Source organism: Syngnathus leptorhynchus, chromosome 21 (genome assembly GCF_054491065.1).
Source record: "Syngnathus leptorhynchus isolate UIUO chromosome 21, UIUO_Slep, whole genome shotgun sequence".
Lineage (NCBI taxonomy): Eukaryota > Metazoa > Chordata > Actinopteri > Syngnathiformes > Syngnathidae > Syngnathus > Syngnathus leptorhynchus.
This window is the reverse complement of record NC_141215.1, coordinates 5119462-5140000: the sequence shown is the minus strand read 5'-3', so window position 1 is coordinate 5140000 and position 20539 is coordinate 5119462. Positions and strand designations below refer to the sequence as shown.

At 42.9% G+C, this 20539-nt stretch overlaps 1 long non-coding RNA gene across 2 annotated transcripts in view; it reads right to left on the bottom strand.

The window, feature by feature from the left end:
• Positions 1-20412, bottom strand: part of LOC147040301 (uncharacterized) — a 98503-nt gene extending 78091 nt beyond the window's left edge. Inside the window, exons 1-3 of one of the 2 annotated variants that reach the window (XR_015063100.1) lie at positions 20201-20412; positions 19466-19549; positions 10721-10769 (exon numbers count right to left, since the gene is read on the bottom strand). This is a non-coding gene — a long non-coding RNA (uncharacterized LOC147040301). Of the gene's footprint in view, positions 1-10720; positions 10770-15349; positions 15629-19465; positions 19550-20200 lie in introns of those variants that run through there. The other variant, XR_015063101.1, reaches the window with a different exon arrangement.
• Between the last annotated feature and the right edge of the window lie 127 nt (positions 20413-20539).

Below are 20539 nucleotides of genomic sequence, written 5' to 3'. Positions count from 1 at the left end.
AAATCCTTTTGGGTAGTTTGCGCAAAGAAAACTGTGGGTGTTTGGGGAGGAGGGAAAAAAAATGGAGTGAAAACGATGTCACATTAATGATTTAAAGTCGGTAATAGGATGTGCTGTGACGCTGAGCCGCCAGCTAAGCGGAGTTTAAGGCTGCGGCGTTAATGTATTCTTGAGGAGGAGGGATTACGGCGAGTGACGAGAGAAGAGCCAGTTGAGTGCGGCGAAGCGGCCTGGGCCAAAAGGACCCGTCCGTGGCGTTACGATGGGGGAAAAAAAAAACATCACTTTGGAAACTACAACCAAGTCGTACAAAATCCAAGGCAATAATAAAAGGAAGAATGTCAATCGGTTCCACACACCCATAAAAGTTTGAGTGAAAAATTAGGAGCTACTCATGAAGGTTTTTTTCTTTTTTGGAAGCCAATGGAGATTCCGATGTTTCGCTTTCAAAACATTTCGCAAAGTGATTTATTGGTTGTTTAATTCTTAAAAAATAACTAAAATAACTTGTTTTGGTCCTTTGACACTCGTGGCGTAATATGAATCCCTTATCATTTATTTAATTTTACAACAGAGCAAAAAAAAAATTGCCTTATTTTGGATTGAAGTAAACTAGAATAGGCTTCGGGGAAAAAAAACAATTACATACCCTAAGCACGTTAAGTTGCATTTTTTTTCTTTCTCTCTTTTCTTGCTTCATCAGCCATCCTACAACGTGACATGCGCCGGGTCGTTAAAAACGCGACGCATTCATAAACATCTCGTAAAGAAATTAATGATTCCGGGGAAGTAGCTAAGCTGCGAAAACATCCGTCAGTGCTCATCTAAAGAGGGAAGCCGTTAATATTGGGTGAATGATGCATTAAGAGTCCATAAAATGGTCTGCAGTCAGAAAAACACAAGCACTCAAGTCATAAAAATGAAATAACGTGACGCCGCAGTGCGGAATCAAATGTGCCATGTGCTGTTTAACCCTGATTTGGATCAAACTTGAGTTGTGACCCTGAAAATGGCAAGACTTTTTCCAAATGTGACCCAAGCTACACTCAAAATGAAAATCTGTTCCTACAAAAAAAAAATGGTAGAACGTGAGCAAGCACATATTAGGTGTCACCAATTTGAGCGACAGCCTAACGTGACGAGAGCGGCGGCGTGTGAGGGACAAGCGTGGCGCGCGACGTAGCGGTGAGGCCCGCGGGGTGTCTGATCCCGGATGAGGAGCCAAGAAGCTGGCTCGGTATCCCCCCCCCCCCCCATATCCCCGTCTCTGCCGCGTCACTCTCACTGCAATTGGCTGGCCTACTTTTGCCCTGGTCTCCCTGTCCATCAAATTAATTTTTCTGTGAGCCTTCCTCCTTGTTAAATAACATGCAGATATTTTTTTTCTGTTTCATTTTGCAGCAAAAAAAACTCGGTATACAAGCCTATCGTGAGTAGATCCACACAAAAAATACAGCAAGTCTGCGATTTTGGTTTGAAGGAGCCATTTTGGTTCATTTCAGGGATCCCTCAATGAATTCAAACACAGAAGTTGTTTTTACTGATCTGTCAGTCGACATGTCTGCAATGAGCAGACCCACAAAAAAAAAGTCTCAAAAACGCATGCCTAAAAAAAATAAATGAAAGAAATACCACAATGTTGGTTTGAAGCAGGGTTTTTTCAAAGAAAAGTTTCACTTCAGATAAAATTGGAAGTCTATTATGAGTGGACCCACAAAAAAAGCCTCAAGATCTTAAGTTTAAATAGACACTGGGAATCCAAGGTTTTGGTTTGAGGGAGCAATTTGAAGCTTAGTTGGGCCATTTTCCAAAGTTTCTCTTGTCATAAAAGTGAATACGTTGTCTATTATGTGCAGACCCACAAAATAAATCCCACAATTACACTCGGTCAGTCAAGAGTAGACCCACAAAAAAAACCTCGTGAGTGTCTGACAAGCGACACGAGCGTCTTCCGCTAATTTCAAACCGATCCTTCAAAGACGAACTTGAGAGAACTCTTGTCCGATTCCTGGCAAATGTTTACCACCTGTACTAGACAGATGGGCGACACAGAATTGAGGAAGCGTTTGGTTTTCCTCACCGCGCGTAGGCGTGGAGTGAAGTTTGACGACCGGGCCGTGAAAAACAACTACTGATGAAAGTCTTTTGCGGGAAGCGCGTTACAACATTTACCGTTATTGGATATGAAGAGAGGTGACGAGAGTGCAGATGCACTTCACAAGAAGCATTAAGACAGAAACGGTGATGCGAGACGATAAGAGGAAGTGATCTGATGGCTCGTCAGCTGTCGGCGTGTAGGTGGACCTGCGGGCAGAACTTTTCACAGTAAACTTGAAAACATGTTGTTCGCCGCGTGGAGCCCGTGGGCGCTTTAACGTCATCTTCCATGAAATGTATATCAATTTGTTGGCCACGTAGAAACAGGAGAGGGGGTGTGGGGGGGCTGTTATTCTCTGTTCCCATCAACACCCTAATGCACACATGCAAATATTATGCTAATGCTATGTTAATTGGCGGCATAGCTGCAAAGCAGCCCTGCTGTTCAAATGACTGGCGAGAAAATAGGTGGGGTCAGTCGCAAGCTGTAAAAGCGACTCGAAACACAAATAAACAAAACCCTCGGGGATTAGCGGAACAAGGGCCAGTGATAAACGGATGAGCGGTGAGACAGGGAATACAAGGGGCTGCCGGCGAGGTGGAGGGGGGGGGGTGGGCAATCGGCTCAGGGATACGGAACGGCGGAGAGGCAGAGGGACGAGGGAGATGGGAGAGGACGCTCTAAGAGGGATTAAAAGGGGGACATGGGATGACATGAGAAACGGGCCAGAGGTAAAACAAACAGACGAGCATGCGAAGGAGGAAGTCGGTAAATGCAAATGGAGGGCGGGATTAGGAAGGGGCGCAAAAGAGTCAAGATGAAACTCAGAGGCATAAGTATTTCAATTTATATGAGAGCACGAATTAAAAAGTTGCTGTTCAAGTGCTACGAAAGGTCATCAAGGACGCAAACACGAGCGGAAGTACGTACTCGGGAGATCGTCCATCCTATCGGGACGGACTCTCCCGACAGCCCGTGTCGCAAGACATAATTGTTTGGAGTATTGAGAGTTGTGAAACATTACAGTGGGCTCAATAAATAAGGCACCCAGTGGGGGTTTCTTCGGGAGGGGGGAGGGTGCCGGGCCTGGAGCGCTTGTGCTTGTGTGCTGTAACGTGTGAGAGCTCGGTGGGCCCTGGCAGGAGCGTCGCTATTTGGAAGCCGTCAGTGTCCTTCGCATGCCAAGCAGCCACGAGACGCCCCCCCACCCCCTTCTCAAAAACAACCCCCGCTGGAGCTCCGGTAGCTGCCAACTTCTCAGACAGCCCACCGCTGACCCCTCCAGGCCGGGAAACTGTCGTCCGGCCAAGGAAACCGACGAGTCCGCCGGGCCTTTTTTCCTCCACCCCCCCTCCCCGATAAATTTCGGAGATTGTCGCGCCCCCACCCTTCGCTCTGCCCCTGGAAAGACAGAGCGAGGAGGCTTGTAATTTTAATTCCATTGCCTCGGTCGCTTCATTTGGCTCCAAGATTTAAAAGCCCGTTTATTTGTCTCTTAGCTTTGGATGCTTCTTCGCCGCCACAAAGAATTCTCCCGCACGCGGCAAGTACACGGGTGCCAAAAGCCACAGCTGACAGCCATGTGTCCTGACAGTTGACTTTGAATCCCACTTGAGACCAACTTGCTTTGTTTTGCGCATTATTTTCATTTTTCCCAGACGAGAGCGGACAGAAAAAACTTGTCAGCACGCATTTGTAACCACATTTGCACCAGCTGGCTTTGGCTTGCTCCTTCCCCCCGGGCTGGAATTGTTAGCACTTTTGGCAATTGGGACAAATCCAGGACAATCCAGAATTGGACAACATTTTTTCCTCTCCGTGAAATTTCAGATAACACATACTAAAACCTCTTGATTTATGATTTTGTTGGGATTCATTGTCATTTTAAACAGTAGTAAACATTCGAAATAGCGACAGAAGTTAGTATAACAGCTAGCATCTACGCTTAAAGGGACGCTAGGCAATATTTCGCTTAAAATTTGAAAACTTTCATTTTAATAGACATCTTTAAAATGCAGTTTTGAAGTGTAATTGTCAATTTCTCCCAAATGTCGTCCAATTGCGGGATGACCCACGCGCGACGAAGAGGCTACGGGAAATATCATGCTAGCGAGTGGTTTACGGTTGAATTTGTAACAGCTGCTGCACTGTACGGCGAGGGTCAGAAGGATTTCCTGGATGGAAGTGTCCTAATGGCGTTAATGTCAGTCCACAGACGACCCATTAGTGGCTCTTCGGCAACCTCGCCAAGGCCACGCCGTAATGGCCTTGGCTGGCTTCGACCGCTAGTCTGCATGTAGCGGATCTAGCCATGGATTTATTCTGATGTTCTCGGGGATTACATCCTCAGTGATCTCTGTATTACGAGTAGATTTAGGGCCATAACTCCTGAAGATAAGTCAGGGGAGGGGGAGGTGGGCGGTTGGAGTGATTGTTTAAAATGGCACGTTAGCCACGAGTGCAATTTGGGACAATAAAATCCTCCATTTTGGCAGCCGTTTATTGGCACAAAGGTTATTTTTAATGATTCGAAGTGGAAGCTTTCCGATTGTATTATACTATGCAACCGATTCGGTATTGTTTACCCACGCTCCTTTGTTTGTAATTGTTCATAAAAGAGGATTGACTGCAGAATAATGGATGATTAAAGTGAATCAAGCAGGAAATTAAATAGAGGAATACAGCAGAGGCTCTAAGGACTGAGAATTCGGGTCAACTGCTGACTCGACATTTATAAGACTCATCTGAAGTCATTTAAACTCTCCAAAAATTCTCAAAAATTAATGTTTCAAAAGACGTAGGCAGTCAGCCATTTTTTAACTGAAGCAGCCATTTGAGGGCTATTTTGCCAATTTCCAGGAGTCCTTCCAAGAAAATCCAGTCTCCAAAGTCAGTTTCATGTCTTGACATTAAATTTGGTGGTCAGGTCTACCATGAAAAGACCCACACACACAAAAAAAAACACTCAGTAGCCCGTAATTAACAAGATGCAGGAAGTCAGCCATTTTGTTTTCAGGGTTGTTTTGCTACATTCGATGCAAGTTTACAGACTGAATGGATTGCGAGGAGGTCTTCTTATCATTCTTAAATATTACTCACTGTAATATTTTGTGAGGTATATAAACACAGTCGGAATCGAGCGTTATGGAGCGAGACATCGACTCTCCCTGAGCGTAGCTAACCCGCCTCGTGCCGAGCTTGTTTACAAGGCCCCGGAGAGCCCGATTGTGACCGCAAATGAACACAGGCCCATAAACGCCGACGGAGCTTGACGTTGACATAAGAGCGGGCCAGAACACTCCAGTTCTGTAGAATAGCTTGACCTAAAATGATGTTTGGAATTAGTGTGAAGGCGAAGTTGGTAGAGCATAAGACTCCCAACCTCAACGTCGTGGGTTCGAGCCCCACATTGGGCAATCTTGGCCTTTTTCATTTATTCATTTTATTTCTCATCATTTAACATCATAGTTTTCCCAAACTCATTTTTCCCGCTTTTCATTTTAACACATCATTTTACCCATTTATTTTATTCAACATCATTTCTCATCATTAATTTGCCATTTTCATTTTTCCCTTTTTTTCATTTTACGTAAAAAGTACAATAACAATAGTGTGAAGTGTCTTCGCCTTCACATGCAATTTCTTTATCATTATTATTTCAGAATATATCAACAGCAGGTTGTGTCCTTGTTTCTTTGCCAATCAATCAGTCTTGAAATGGAGCTTTGTGCCACTTTTTCTTCACGCCGTGCCAACTGTCACTTAACGGACAGAAGTACGTCGTCGACAAACTGTTCGGTAAATAAACACGGCAGTACAGAAGGACGTTTTTTTTTTTCTCCAAGCTCGCTAATGTGTCAAATGCATACAGACGGCGACAGACGCGGTGTACCTGTGTCACACAAACGCGTTCACACATAGAAAAAATTATTATTCAATTGATGGATTCTTTAAAACCATTCTGTTCTTTTTTTTTTTTCCGGTGCAGTGAAGACAGATTTTTCAAGAAAGCCGACAAACATTGACGTTAGGACCTCGGCTGACGCGGTCATCTTTTATCGCTGGATAAAAATTCATCGGTTTCTTTGTCGGAGGCACAAAAGAAAAGCGTTGAAAGAAGTTTGGAACTTGTGACTGGTGGAGACAAGGACAATGAACAGAGAAAAGAAATCTGACCTCAAAACGCTTCTGCTTTGGTGCGGACGGAAAAAAGAATTACTGAAATAATTTGTTGCTTTCACCATCTTGTGTTGAGAACTATTATATTAGTTTTGTGGTGATTGGTACTAACATGGCTGTTTCCGGAGGGAGGGGCACACAGGAATAAACAAACCTCAGGAGGCAGGAAAAGGAGGAAAGAACGACGGATGAGGCTTGACACTCGCTATGTCCGCAAAATCCTTTCGGGGTCTTTGGGAAAGCGATCGCCCCCCTCTGCCCGTCGCCCCTCGGTCAGGATTCCGGGGAGGTTGGATCGGGACCAGGACCCATCTGTCCTGGTCAAGTTGTCAAGTAGGACCCCGAGGTGGGGGAATGAGCCTGGAGATTTACTTAGATAAACACTCTTGGTTCAAAGTGACACGGGAAGCCACGCTCACTTGGAGCAAATAGATTTGTAAGTGGCAATCTAAAACCAGGCATAAATTTTTCATAAAGGGCTTCTGAAAAAAATTGTTCTTTTTCATAATTGTAGAAATCTACTTTGAATTTTATTACTTTCCAGTTTTTTTTCTCCTATTTTATTTTTCATAATTTTACAAACCTACTTTCATTTTTTCTCTTTTTTACTTTTAAATGCATAATTTTTTCTAAAGACTTATTGTTCATTTGTTTAAATGTACAGTCTTTTAGTAACATAGTGGGAGTGCATGTGGGGGCGCACCATTGTGTGTGTGCATGTGTGTGTAAGCGAAGATGTTGGATGTGTCCCCATTTTTATACATACGTCGCCTGTTTTCTCTCCTCTGCAAATCTCGCGGTGACATTTGGGAGCAATTTTGAAGTGCACCCGCAAAGGTTGTCAAGGGATTAATCTCATCTCACGCTGGGGCGAAAGGAGCAAAAAAAAAATAAAAAAATAGAAAAGAGTAAAAAAAAAAAAAAAAAAGGTTTCCTTCAAGAATTAAGCACAATTTACCCATCAAGACGAGTCTTTCAGGACAGGAGACAAGCATAAATAATATCTCCTCGGTCCAGATTTGCTCATTTACAAGCTTAGCATCTCCAAATGTTATTAAGAGCAATGACGAGGTTAGCAGAAGGCGCTGTAGGGAATGATTTGTTATCCGGGCGAGCAGCAGCCGGGAAAAAGAAAGCACATGTTGGAGCGCTCAGATAGAAACAGAGACATACCTGACACCACTCCCCCCCCTCCCCTTCCCTTCCCATCTCGTCCCACTCCCACAATGTAACTGCGCTCACCTCGCGGGCTGGCAGATCTCGAACTTGGCATGGCCCTCGCAAATGTTCTTTTCCTTCCCGTCTCATTCTCCTTTTTTTTTTTCTCTCTCCGTATTTCTTCCCACTCGAGGCTTCAAACATCAAATGGAACATTTGGGAATCTTGGCATCTCGCTCTGATGTTCAGTTCAAGCGAACAGCGAAAGAATAGTGTTCTTGTCGCTTCCGACCATCGATATCGGCAAAAAAAAAACTGTTTTCCTTAGCAAAAGCAAATGTTTTGATTTATATTCTGAACTGAAATGCATTTGGATACATTTAAATTGAAATATGTAAATGACTTAACTGTCCCAAAAAAAAAAATGAATTCGATAATCAGTATGTAATCGATTAATCGTGACACCAATCTCAGATTTTACACTGTGGGGGAGGTGTGTCATTTTTTTAAATGTAAAAAAAGAAATAATTTGGAGTAGAAAACCACGACTTTCTCGTGTACCTTCCAGCCAGATGGTAGCAAATCAACACGTTTTTAAGAAAAAGTCCCAAACTCGCAAAATAATGTTCCCGTCGCGATATTCACTCAACGTCTCTGAGGAGCTTCCAAAAATGTGTTTGTCACTTCGGTTTTGGTTCTCCCGCCAAATGTTTTGGTCCGATTCAAACTTTTTTTTTTTCTCCCCCCCCCTTCCCATAAATAACAAGGTGCCTCCTGAATTTGGAATGCTGCACCTTTTTTTTCTAAGCTGACAAGGCGCTAACACCCCGCATCTCGACGCCTTTTGTACGTGCGTGTGGGTGTGCGCGCGTATACATGTGTGTATTCTCAGGGAGAATATTTTTGATCTGCGCTGGCTGTTTATCTCGCCGGAACAGGAGTCTCCCGTCACTCCAGCCCCTTTCTGATCCTGACAGATGAGTTCAACCTGCAGCCCGCAGCCACCGAAGAGAGCGAGCGACAGAGAGGGGGGTGATTTCGCTTGGCGTCGGTTTGTGTGCAAGAGAATGAACAGATGGATACGGGGAATCCGAAATAGGGGTGAAAGTCAAGGAAAGAAAGGGAGAGAAGAGTGGAGGAGAAGAGAGAGGGTGCTTAGCCTCACCTGCCAGTCTGTGTTAGCGGGGATGAGCCAGAGTTGCTGCTTCTGGAAGCTTAGTGTCAAAGGTGGGACTGCAGGGCTCTGTCTGACACGCATGTGTGTGTGTAAGAATATGTGTGTGTCTTTGTGCCCAGTAGGGGTCCCCCCCCCCCCCCCACGCCCCGTACTGTTCCTCGCTTTCCGAGATCACCTCCGTCTGTCGCCGTCACTTGAGGGGGATGACTCGCGACTCCTTCATCTCCATCCGACTCATCGGCCGATACATTTGTTTCACCTTTTTAACGATAAGGATGATAAAGTGAAGCTTTTCCTTCTGCATACAAAGTTTGAAAACGGCGGTTTGTTTACATTCTAAAGATTTTGTGGACAATTTGTAAGCTTTTATGAGCGTCGGAGGTTTCGTAAGTACAGTAGCGGAGGAAAGAGGGGTGGGGGGGTTGTGGTTTTTGAACTAGTCTATTGAACCGGAGTAATTGGGAGCACGACCAACACGGCGCGCTGGATGTCAAAACCGATTGCTATTGGCGTTTGGGACCGCCATCCGTTCACCTCTTTCATCAGGGATCCGTTTTCTTTACATGAGCCGCGCTCACCTCTTGAACCGGCCATTCAACGCTCGCTTCGAGTCGGAGGCAAGCTCATTCCATTCGCCGGCGGATATCTTTGCCGTGAGGTCGTTTGGAGAACGTCGCCTAAGCGCTAGCGGTCGCACCTTTAGCCTCACCTCGGCCTGACCCCCGCGATGGAAAAAAAAAAGCAGGTGTCTAAACAAACCGAATGTGACATTTTTATTCCGCACAGTACGCTAAAGAAAAACCTTGACTCAGTCACCTTGTTGTTGTATCCGGCAGCTGTAGCGCAAATGTGGAATAATTTCATTTTCAAACAGCCTAAATTATCTGAAAAGCACCCAGCCAAGGTGTTTGTTGGCGGATATTTGATTAGAGCGCTTGCGTCTTGTTAAGTGGAGGAAAAACACTTCCAGGCCCGCGACCTCTTGGAGAGGGAACGACGCTACCTCGACGGTTAGGCTTTTCATCTCCATTCTGCTATTCACTCGAAAATTGTGTCTTGCCTTTGTTGCGGATGTTTTTTGTTGCGAATGTTTTTCTGCATCTCAAATGGGAGAATGCAAAGAAAAGTTTGCCCGAGACTTATATATATACACACACATATACACACACACATACATATTACAGCGCCTCTGCTGGTGTCAGCAGGTACTGCAACTCAAACCCAAATTTGTCTTCATGAAACAAATGCAGTATAAATCTCATGAAATGTTTTTGGACAAGATTCCGAAAAAAAATGACAAAACTTACCGTGTTACAAAAACGAGGGGGGGGGGGGGGGGGGGGGGGTCTCAAAAGTGAAAGCGGGAGACGGCGATGGAAACCAAGCTGACAGCGAACAGGCTTGACATTTGGCCTCTCGTAATTAGCCGAGTGCCAGATTCCGTCCCGCTAAATCTGCGTTGGGGATCATTATTCTCGACGGTGTTGACTCGGCTCGCTTAAGCCCTTCTCAGTGAGCGACTCTCCCCCCCCCCCCTCCTCATGCCCCAAGACCACCCCTCACTTCTTTCTCTTGTCCGTAAATATTGTGGCCAAAATTACATTACAGTTTTGAGCTTGCCTCCCCCTTAATTGCTTGCCCTCCAAACACAATCTGCTTTGGCAATAAATAAGATGCTATGGGAGTTAACAGCGACAGTGAGTTGGCAGCGAGGGAGACGAGCGCCGGTCTGGAGGGGGGGGGGGGGGGAGGCAAGGAGATAAAGTGTGGAGGAGAGTCGGAGAGGAAGTGATCACATGCAGACAAGCTGGGGAGAAGCGGACAGATGCCACCAGAGCGAGTTTGGAGGGAAGAGATAATTTCAAAAGAATAGGTGCGGAGAATATTTTTTTTGGGGGGGGCTGATAAAATAACATGCAATTGCACATCCACTGCAGTAGGTGGCAGTAGCACTCATTGTCAAGGAGCTGTACAATTTTTCAACCACAAAATACTGGCATTTCAACAAGGGTGTATAGACTTTTTCAAAAACGACTATCAATACATGAAATATGCCATGGTCTGAAATATGAAACCCGAGAGAAAGGAAATTCAAGATTTCATTTTACCTTAATCTGTAGCTGCCTTGAAGACCAACTTTAGAAGCTTGTGCAATGCCTGAAAACCCAAAAAAAGTTAAGTCAAATAGTGACAGGATAGACTAAGTTAGTTAGCTAGGTTTTAATGTAGATTTAGAATCAGGTGGACTATTTCGCACCGAGTTCTAAAAGGCCTGAATATTCATCAGTTGCGTTGCCACTTTCTCTGTTAGCGCCAGGTGCTGCGCATGACGCATGTGAGCCTTCGCACGTCGCTAATGCACACAAAACTCTCACTTTGTGCCCAAACACGATGATTGGAATAATGTAACAGATTGAACACATTTTTAAAAAGGTTAAACAGTCATTGAAAATTGCAATTTATTGCACAAATGCATAAAAAATTATCTTGCGCTCGACTAATGCTCCATACATATAAAAAAAACTAAAATTAATAAAAACAAAATGAAAAATATTTATTTTCTATTAAAAAAAGATATATAGAATAAAAAAATTAAAAAAACTAATGCCCACATCACAGTCAATCATTTGGGATCAAAATACAAATTTCCTCCAAAGCTAAAACCACCCAAGCATGCACTCCCCCCAAAAAATAAAAACGTGCTCCTTCAAGCTCAAAGTGTTGGGGAGACAAAGTTGCGAGCCCATCACAAAGCGTCGGCTAATCTGGGAGATGGTGACAGGGGCTCGCTTGCGCCGTAAGCCTGCCTGCCTACCATTAGACGCTAATCCTCACGGGTGATGATGAGCGAACAGGGGGAGGGAGGGGCGAGGAGGTTGCCTGTAAATATCAATAACAAATAAATGTGGCATGAGACCCTCATCCAGCCTGTTTCACCCCCCACCCCCCTTTATCATCCATAAAGGGGGGCTGGGAGTTAATCTCCCTCGCCGTTATGACAGTCAATTAGCGGAGAAGAATGAAGTTGGGCCGCTTAAAAGTAAACGTGCATGGTTTCATGTTTGAGTGGTGACAAAAGTGTGTGTGTGTTATATGTGTGTCTGTGTGTGTGGAGATGTTCTATAATGACAACTATCTCTCTGTCAGCTCCCCTGGAGAGCAGATGGGACATGAGCCTGCCAATGAGACAAAAAGAAAGAGTGTGTGTGTGCATGTGTGTGTGGATCAGTCATGCATATGCACACACACACACACATAAGTGCGTCTTTTTTGTACGTGCTGCAGCTTCCCGTATTTCCACATTTGGACAATTTGATGAGTGGAGTTGACAGCAGTACATTTTGTATGTGACATGAGTCATAGGAAGCAACGAACGAGGTGTCGTTAAGTGGACATGGTGTTGAATGTGCTCGAGGGAAAACTTTTGCAGAAACGGAAAGTTTGCGGTAAATATTGGCGAGGATTTTGCCTTATTTTTGGTCAACTTTTTGTTTTTCCTCACTTTTTTGGGTTTGACTGTGATCAATAGTGCCAATAATGAATGAACTAAGAGCAACAGATGGATCATTTTTGCCATCGGTGCCAATTTCCTAAAAAGTTTCCGTCTTCACTACGAGACAGATTGGTATTTTTTTTTTCTAAACGATTCCATTCAAAGAGCAGCATTTTATTTTATCTGTCATTTTTTTTTCTGTAATTAAATAATGAAATAAAAAAATACCTAATGAATAACTTTTTCCACGTTGGTCCATTTGTGCTGGGGAAAAAAATCATGTACGTACAAAAAAATTCTTTTAGCTTTGTACAAGGTTCTTTGGAACATTTTCGTACAAATACAGATGACTTCTAGAGGACAAAAAAAAGTGGATGTTTGCTTGTTTGATGTCAAAATCGAATAAACAGCTGCGAGCTTTAACTTGTCCATTGAGGTTAACTTATTTGCTTTTGATATGTCCTTAGCAGGTCTTGGAAAAAAAAAACGTTATCTTCAAACATGCCGAAAATAGGGACGAATAGGTCCGAGTTTGTTTATGTGGATGAAAGCGGGGCATAAAAGATGGCAGCGGAAACCATCTTTATCTAGCGCCTCAGGTCAGAGGTCAGGGGCAAGCATCCAGGTGCCCTGAACCCAAAACGAGGAGGCTAAACTGGGCCGCCGGGTGTCCTCCCGGTACCTTGGATGCCTTTCCCAGCGGCAGGAGGATCCGGAGGCAGGTCCACCCCCCCCCCCCCCCCAAAAAAAAGTCCGCCCAGGGGAGCGGGACAATGTCCAAGTATGCGTGTTCATGTGGTAATGCAATCAACATCACTTCCAAGTGAAAGTTTGGAAGGCTCATAAACCCCGCTGAACTACACGCGAACATACTTGTCAAGATAAGATGCGTCGTCATTTTTTTTTGGGTGGGTTGGACGAGGAAAAAATAAAAAATATCAATCGATTGATGCACTTCCTGTGGGCTTGAATCAAGCGTATGTCAAGGAGAGTTGAAATATTCGCGACCCCCGGAGGCGAAGGAACACGTCGAAGTCGTAAAACGATCGTTTACAAAGCGAGAAAAACATGCATGTGGTGGGCTGGATGATTAGTTTGAACTCGAAGCACACAGAGGCAGAAAAATGAGAACTAAAATGTTCGAATATTGTCATTTTCTCATTGATAATAAAGACGAGCGATGCTAGGTTAGCATTTAGCACCAACGAAACGAAGAGCCTTTAAATTTAACGGGATATTCGGAGAAGATCTATCAAAATATGGAACAACTTTTGCGCTTAAATATGTTTGCATGTCGGCAGAAAGTTGTGAGTCTTATAGGTCACGTTAAGTGCGTTTTTAAAATGAGCTTGTAAAATGTGTCACCAACACGCCACCGGTGTTTTTTTTATGTGCGCGCTAATCACCTGTAGGCTTCTGGTCGAAGGGGCTTGTCAAGTAAGGTTGACTGAGCACATGCACACACACACCAACGCGTGTCGATGCCAAGTCCACGCCAGAGCCAAGACTGTGTGTTTCGAATAAGAAAAACACTGTTTACGCTTTAGGCCGAAAGGAGGGGAACGTCATCGCTGCCTTCCCAACCTCCGTCAACACGTGGAGTCAACATCTGGCGGCCGACAGAATTACTTCGCAAAGTCCTTTTTTTTTTTGTTTGTCACACGGAAGCAGGTTGGGAAAATGACATTTTGGATGGAATTTTTTTTTTGTAAACATTAGCTCGCGGCTAACAAATAATGGGAATCTGCATAGATGGGCTAACGTATTTAGCGTAGTTGGTTGGGGACCTTCTCTGCCTCTTCCTCTGAATGATGTTGCTAATCTCCATGTCGGACTCAGTGCTGCTGCGGTGGCACAACGCGGTACTACACTGGAAAGGCACAACTCTGTTCCAAAATGAAATGTCTTTTCTTGGAAATCGTCCCGCAGGGCTTGGTGGGAGTACAGTTGTGGATAAGGATGCTTAATATCAGATGCTATTTTTTTTTTTTTTTTATCCCCTGAGAACATTCAGATAATAAGGACACGCCCACCCAAAACGCCCTCAATCTGATCAACACATACACACAAGCGTCGATTTATTTTTCCATCATTTATCCCTTGAGTCGCCTGTTTATTTTTTATTTTTTTTGTGTGTGTCCGTATAATTCCTTTATTCTTCACACCCAAATCAAGTGGCTCTGTGCGCGGCAGATAAATAGGAATTCCGAAACTCCAATGGTTCATTTGTCATGGTGTGAATTTCCAAGAGTGGAATCTGGAAATAGCTCGAGTGTTCAAGCGCAGTTGCAGCCTGGGGCTTGGTGGCATGTAGGAGGCTTTGGTGATATTTGCTTTTTGCATATTTTCTACTAGGGGGCTTTTTTTTTGTGGAGGGGGGGGGTTCCACTTTTCCCATTGCAAAACACATAGAATAGATGGTATGTGTGTTTTAAGCTGCTCGTCGTAGGAGGCCCGGCACCGTTATTTTGCTATGACATTACAATTTTAATTGAATTGAATGCAATTTATTCTTAAGAAAACTTTTAATGAAGTGCCATATGGACAGATTGCCGAGTAGTGGCCTCTATGATATTCCCGCGGGGACATTTGCTGCATAATTAAGAATATGAACTGTAATGACACACTGAGATTTCACCGGGGAAAAAAAAAAATCTCTCTAAATAAGCGACGCAGTGGGGAAGCCATTAGGAGCCAGCCACGTAGAGGTTTGGATGGGTTCTCCAGGGACTGTTGGATCCCTGGAGTGGAACCCAGGGAGTGAGGACAAGGAGAGCGATCAATGCCAGGGAAGAAGTGGACGGCCATAAAAATGAGGCTTATTTGGTAGTGGATGATGTTGAGGTCATGGTCAGTTGATTTTGGGTAATTAATAAATCTATTTGACAATAAGCAGTATTTTGGCAAATAGTGAATCATTAAAAAATATTCCCTTGGGAGCTGCATGCTAGCTAAAATACATTGACATGCTAACATTAGCTAGCACGGTTTTACAAACTTTTAAGGAGCCGGATATTTGAAACAACATATTTTGACGTGCATAAATTCTTCATGAATTAAAATATAAAATAAAATAAAAATCGGAATAATTAAAATCCAAAGCTTCCGAAATGCGCGGAAGACGTGCTAACCACTATGCTAGCCATCACAATATTAATTACACATTTTAACGCCATTTGAGAGACTTTAATCGTACATGAAACTGAATTTCCATCATCTCACTTATGTAGAAAATGGCGACCGACATGTCAGGGAAACTAAGCAAAAGAGATGAGAAAAGAAAGGACGGGTCGGTCCGGCTTCATCAAGAGAACAAGAACAAACTCGTTTCCAGAGCAGCAGCAGACTTGAAAACAATTATCAGGCGTCTCCATCACCGGCATGGAAGAGGAGCCTGTTTTGTGGTTGGGGCTCTTTGTTTTTCTCAAGGACATCTTCATTATTTCAGATGAGACCCATTTGAGACCAAATAAAGACTTTCTCTTTCGGCACTGTCACCCTCGCTGCGGCTGTGATGTTGCATCTGAGGGGATGTGAAAACATGTTTGAAAAGGAGTCTGATGAAAGCACTTCTAGGCCACTAATGCATGTTCATCGAGTTCAAACTCGCTTTTATTTACATCTCCCTTTCACATTTGAGTCCAGGTGCTAATATCCGCGTTGTTTCCCCCCCCCCCCCCCCATTCTTTCCTCAAAAGAAAAAACAAAACCCACAGTCAATGACATTCGTCCTCTTTTTGAAAAAAAAAAAAAAGCTCACGTCGGGTCTTTTAAGACACGCCGATCATTTATTTATTTATTTTTTTCTGCAGAAAGTGAGTCATCTAAATGGTCCGAGTCTTGCGTTGTACGGAAAAGTTGTTGGGCTGGGAGGTCAAGCACAAATGGAAAATAAACAGATAGGGGGGCCCGTCTCACCTGCCCGCCCGCGAGCTCGCACAATGAATGACCTCTATGTGTCGATGAATGCAATGCAAACACAAACTTTGCCACGTGCAAACACAACACACTTCAAATGGCCTTTGAGAGCGCCGCATACCACATTTAATTGGGAGTGGGAAGGAGGAGGGGGGAGAGAAAAAAAAAAAAAAAAAAGCAGCATACTGCCACCCTTTAAAGTAAACTCCTCGCAGCCAATCGGACAAGGCCAGGTCTCCGAGGGGGGGGGCACACATGACCTCTTGTTACTTACCCGAAGCTGGAGTGTAAACATGTTTTGTGCGTGGTAAAGTACATTGAAGTTCTTTGACGACCTTGAAAAAGTGTATGTGTGCTTAACGTTCAATTCCATTTTATTTCCTCAGCGCCAATTATCAAGTTATCTCAAGGCACTTTACATAATTACGGAGCAGAGTCTCCTGGCTAACTGAAAGTCTCGCTTTTAGAAATCTCAAACAGATGAGTGATATTAGCGCTTTTAACACTGGCAAAAAAGGAAAAGGTGGACTATTTTTTTGTTGTTGATTTACACATTTCTAAAAGACGACATGAGACAATCATAATGAGCATAAAAAAAAAAACCTGCAAAAAAATGTTGGTTGATTTTCTCTGTTAGGAGGCAAAGTATTCATTCTATAACTGTCAAATAGTATGCCTGTAATTTATATTTTTAGTGTTGTAAAGAAAAATAATGGACATTCCCTCATGGTTTCATAAATTACAGATCCAGTTGTATTTTTTTTTCAATTAATTTTGGAAATATATAAAGTTGAAAAATAAAACATGCAATGACCATTAATGAGAATTAACCACATACAATCCCATGTGGAAATCGTTTTTTTTTTTTCCACAAGATCTTGGAAGACTTGAAGTAATCCAAACATATGTGCTTTTTTTTTTTTTTTTATATATACATGTAGAAGAGGAGAGCAGCTATAGCGTTGGGGACATTATGATCTTTTAGTGTGGCATCATCACTGGAGTAATCTGTACACTTTAATTTACAGTTTGTGTCCACATGGGAAATTTGACGTAAGCTTGTGCGAGTACAAAGGGCACTTGAATTGTATTACATACATGGCATTATTAATTTTGACACTTTGTGGGCAAACGGACAAGTCGATAATGCCGTTTCAGGCTCACTCGTGATATAATCTGGGACATTTGTTATTTAGTTTAATTTTTCAATCCATGATTTAGACTGGAATAAATAAAAAAGTGTCTGAATGCAATCTGGATTTAAATCTTTATAATTGTGAGCATTTATCCATCAAAATCCACAGCTGAAATGTTATAAGAGGATGTGAGTTTTTATTTAACACACACACACAAATACAGGAAAGGGGGGGGGGGGACATCTGTGCTTGAACACTGACCAAAAAAAGAAAAAAAAAAATCCTCAGCGACTTCACTCACAATATAATTTTGTTGGAAGTGTGAGAATTTGTTTCAAGTTGATGGCAACAGCCTCCATTTTGAGTTGACTTTGATATCACTCTGCGAAGAGTGAAATGTGTGGAGAAGTGTTGCGTTCAGGGCCTGCCATCTGTACCGTCTCCAACTGCAAAGTACTTGAGATGCTCTCACAGTTTCACCACCCAAATACAAAGAGACTCTTAAGCGGGTCATTGCTGACATCTATCGGCCGGATGGAGAATGACAGGCACCACCACTAGAAAAATGACTCATTTTTTTGGGCATTAATCTAAAAAAAAATAAAAAATAAAATAAACCTTTCCTTATGTGATCTATTGAGCGTTATTATCTAAATCTGCCAAAAACAAATCAAGCTTCAAAAATTGGGATTCCCTCAGCAGAAAAAAAATAAATAAAATGAAAATAGCATCTCATCTATACCGTTTTTATTTACGCATTCCCGATGTTGATTTCTCCCGGGAAAGCACAACAGCGTGCATGAAGTGAGATTTACTGTGCGGTGAAAACATCTTGGCGTTTACTGACCATAGCATCAGTGACAAATCTGGCTGCTATACATAAATCCCTCTCTGTCTTAAGTCAGAAAAAAAAAAAAAAGCTTCTGACATGCACGCCAGAATGAGATAAAAGCAGGCTGAATGGGTGTAAAAATAAATAAATAAATAAAAACACGGAAAAGGGAGTGAAGGGGGGGGGGGCACTAATGCTTCCATAGAAACTGTCGCTTTAGACAACTCATCTGTCAGCTCGTCTGTTGAGGAATTAGTCCAACTGACTCACTAAGTATGGTGAAAATGCGGGGCGGGGGTGTTGGTGATGGTGGGGGGGGGGTCTTCTTTTATGAGAACTAAATCCACCAAAAACAAGTTCAAATGTATTGCGGTTAAATGACAATTGTACGTGAATATAGCCCGACTCCTACATTACTTTCATTTCATGTGGGTAATTAGGGATACTTTAGGTAATGGCTACTTTTGGGTCGTGAGGGGGGGGGGGGGGTTTGGTTTACGCACGTGCAGCGATCACATCGTGAACGGTGCACCTTGAGAAGATTTTTTGGTAATGCATGAATTGGAAATAAAAATGGCTCTCATTTGCATCCTTGCCTGAGTGCACCTGCAGTGCAGAAATTCCAAATAGGAAGTGGGGGGAAAAAAGGAAATCATGATTAAATTATTTTTCAAAATGGTTAACTTCCAGAATGGGAACTTTTTTTTTTTTTTACCACCTTTGTATTCTGATGAAAGCACAATTGCATTCTCACTAATTGTTGCCTCATAATTGCTGTCTGGGAGTTGACAATAAGCAACAAAGGGCCTCGATGGCGTCCGTCTCCGCCGTTTTCCGAGAATGCCAGTTAAACAATGTTTGGTGAAAATAAGATCGGGTTGTTGTTTTGACGGAAAAAAAACAACAACAATAGCTTCCGTAGGATGAGAGCCATTTGAGCTTCCGGGCCCCAAAGTGAAAAAACAAAACGGGCGACCTGACAACAGCCCAATTTGATCCTGAGGGGAAAACGTTTGAAGCTGACAATCCCTTTTGTGATGATTTGCTTTTTTTTGGGGGGGGGGGGGGGCTCATCCTCCCACTTGCCGCTCTTGCGCTATTGTATCGTGGGCAGCTGCGCGGGCATTGTAGCGCCCGCCGCTAATCTGGAAGGGAAATCTTTCAACTCGACGTGGTTACGAGCAGCTGTCTGCGTTGCGGGAAGCGCCGCTAATCTGCCTCGGTATCTTACAGCCCCCTCGTTTAGCTCTCTGATCCTCTCCCATTATGCTTCCCTTCCTCATCGAGACGCCCTTGGCAAGCTGTGTCGGAATTCTCCTCGGATGAAAAGGCTTGGAAAATGACACTGCGTTGTAATTTGGATTTATAGAAGTCAAAAACAAAAAGTCATAAGCTTATAAAAACTCATGAAAACTAGTTTAACCCTGCTAGGCTGATTTTTGCATTTGAGAAATCTTAATGCAGCTCTGCTTACCTTTTTGGCTTTGACGTCATGGTTGAGCGTATTTCAGACAACGTCATCCAGCAGATCGAAGTTGGCTCCGAAGCTTCGTCCATCCTAAATGATAAACATTTTGATACATTAATCAGAAAGAGAAATATTACTTGAGATTTGCTTTACTGTCCGACCAGACTTTAGCTCTTTTAAATATCTGAAAATAGTGTATTTTTTAATATATATATTTTCCTTAATACACAAGTTAACACATTACGACTTAAGGCAATGAAAATTAGCAGTTAAACATTCTGAATTGGAAAAGCATTAGTCAGAAAAAATACTAATAATAATTTGTGGGCCTTAGTCATTTCATTCTTTACTGTAGTTGCCTCAGCATATTTTTGACATGCAAGAATAGATCTGGATTTATTTATTTTTTTGTAAATGAGAACAAGTCAGTGTGAAGGCATTAATAAATGTCTGTGATATTTGTGCGGATGAGTGGAGGAGGAAGTTAAGTGAATTATAGTCAGCGTGCTGGCAATGCACCCTTATAATTATTTTTTGAATATATAATAATAATAATAATAAAAACATTCGCTTGAAGACAAAAAGTAGGTCTTACATTGTTACTGGAGAACGATAAGACAGTTTTGATTGCTTTTTAATTGGACTCCCAGGATTACATAACGCTATTGCGTTTTCCATGCAAAGTTTTTAGTGTTCCTCTAATTAGCAGTTGCACATTACTACGGAAATGTGAAGACTCACCTTTAAGCAATGGTCTGATGAAGCATGTCTACGGATTCATCGCTCGTTTTTTCATTTTTCCAAAAAACGTTTTGCATGTTTGTTGAGAACTTCAGAGCAGACCACTACATAAATTGTCCGTCATATTGAACTCAAGACGGGACAATTGCATTTAAAAAAAATGTAAAGTCGTGTGGCCGCTCTTAAAAACGTAAATACATGCTTATTTTTGTTTCCCGATTTCGCACGTAAACGTAGGTGCAAGGTGATTATCATGTGGCGCACCTGATGTCCGATTTTGTTTTGATGACTCTGCTGCCACCTTGTGGTGAATTGAGGCGTTGCTCACATTTTCCTACG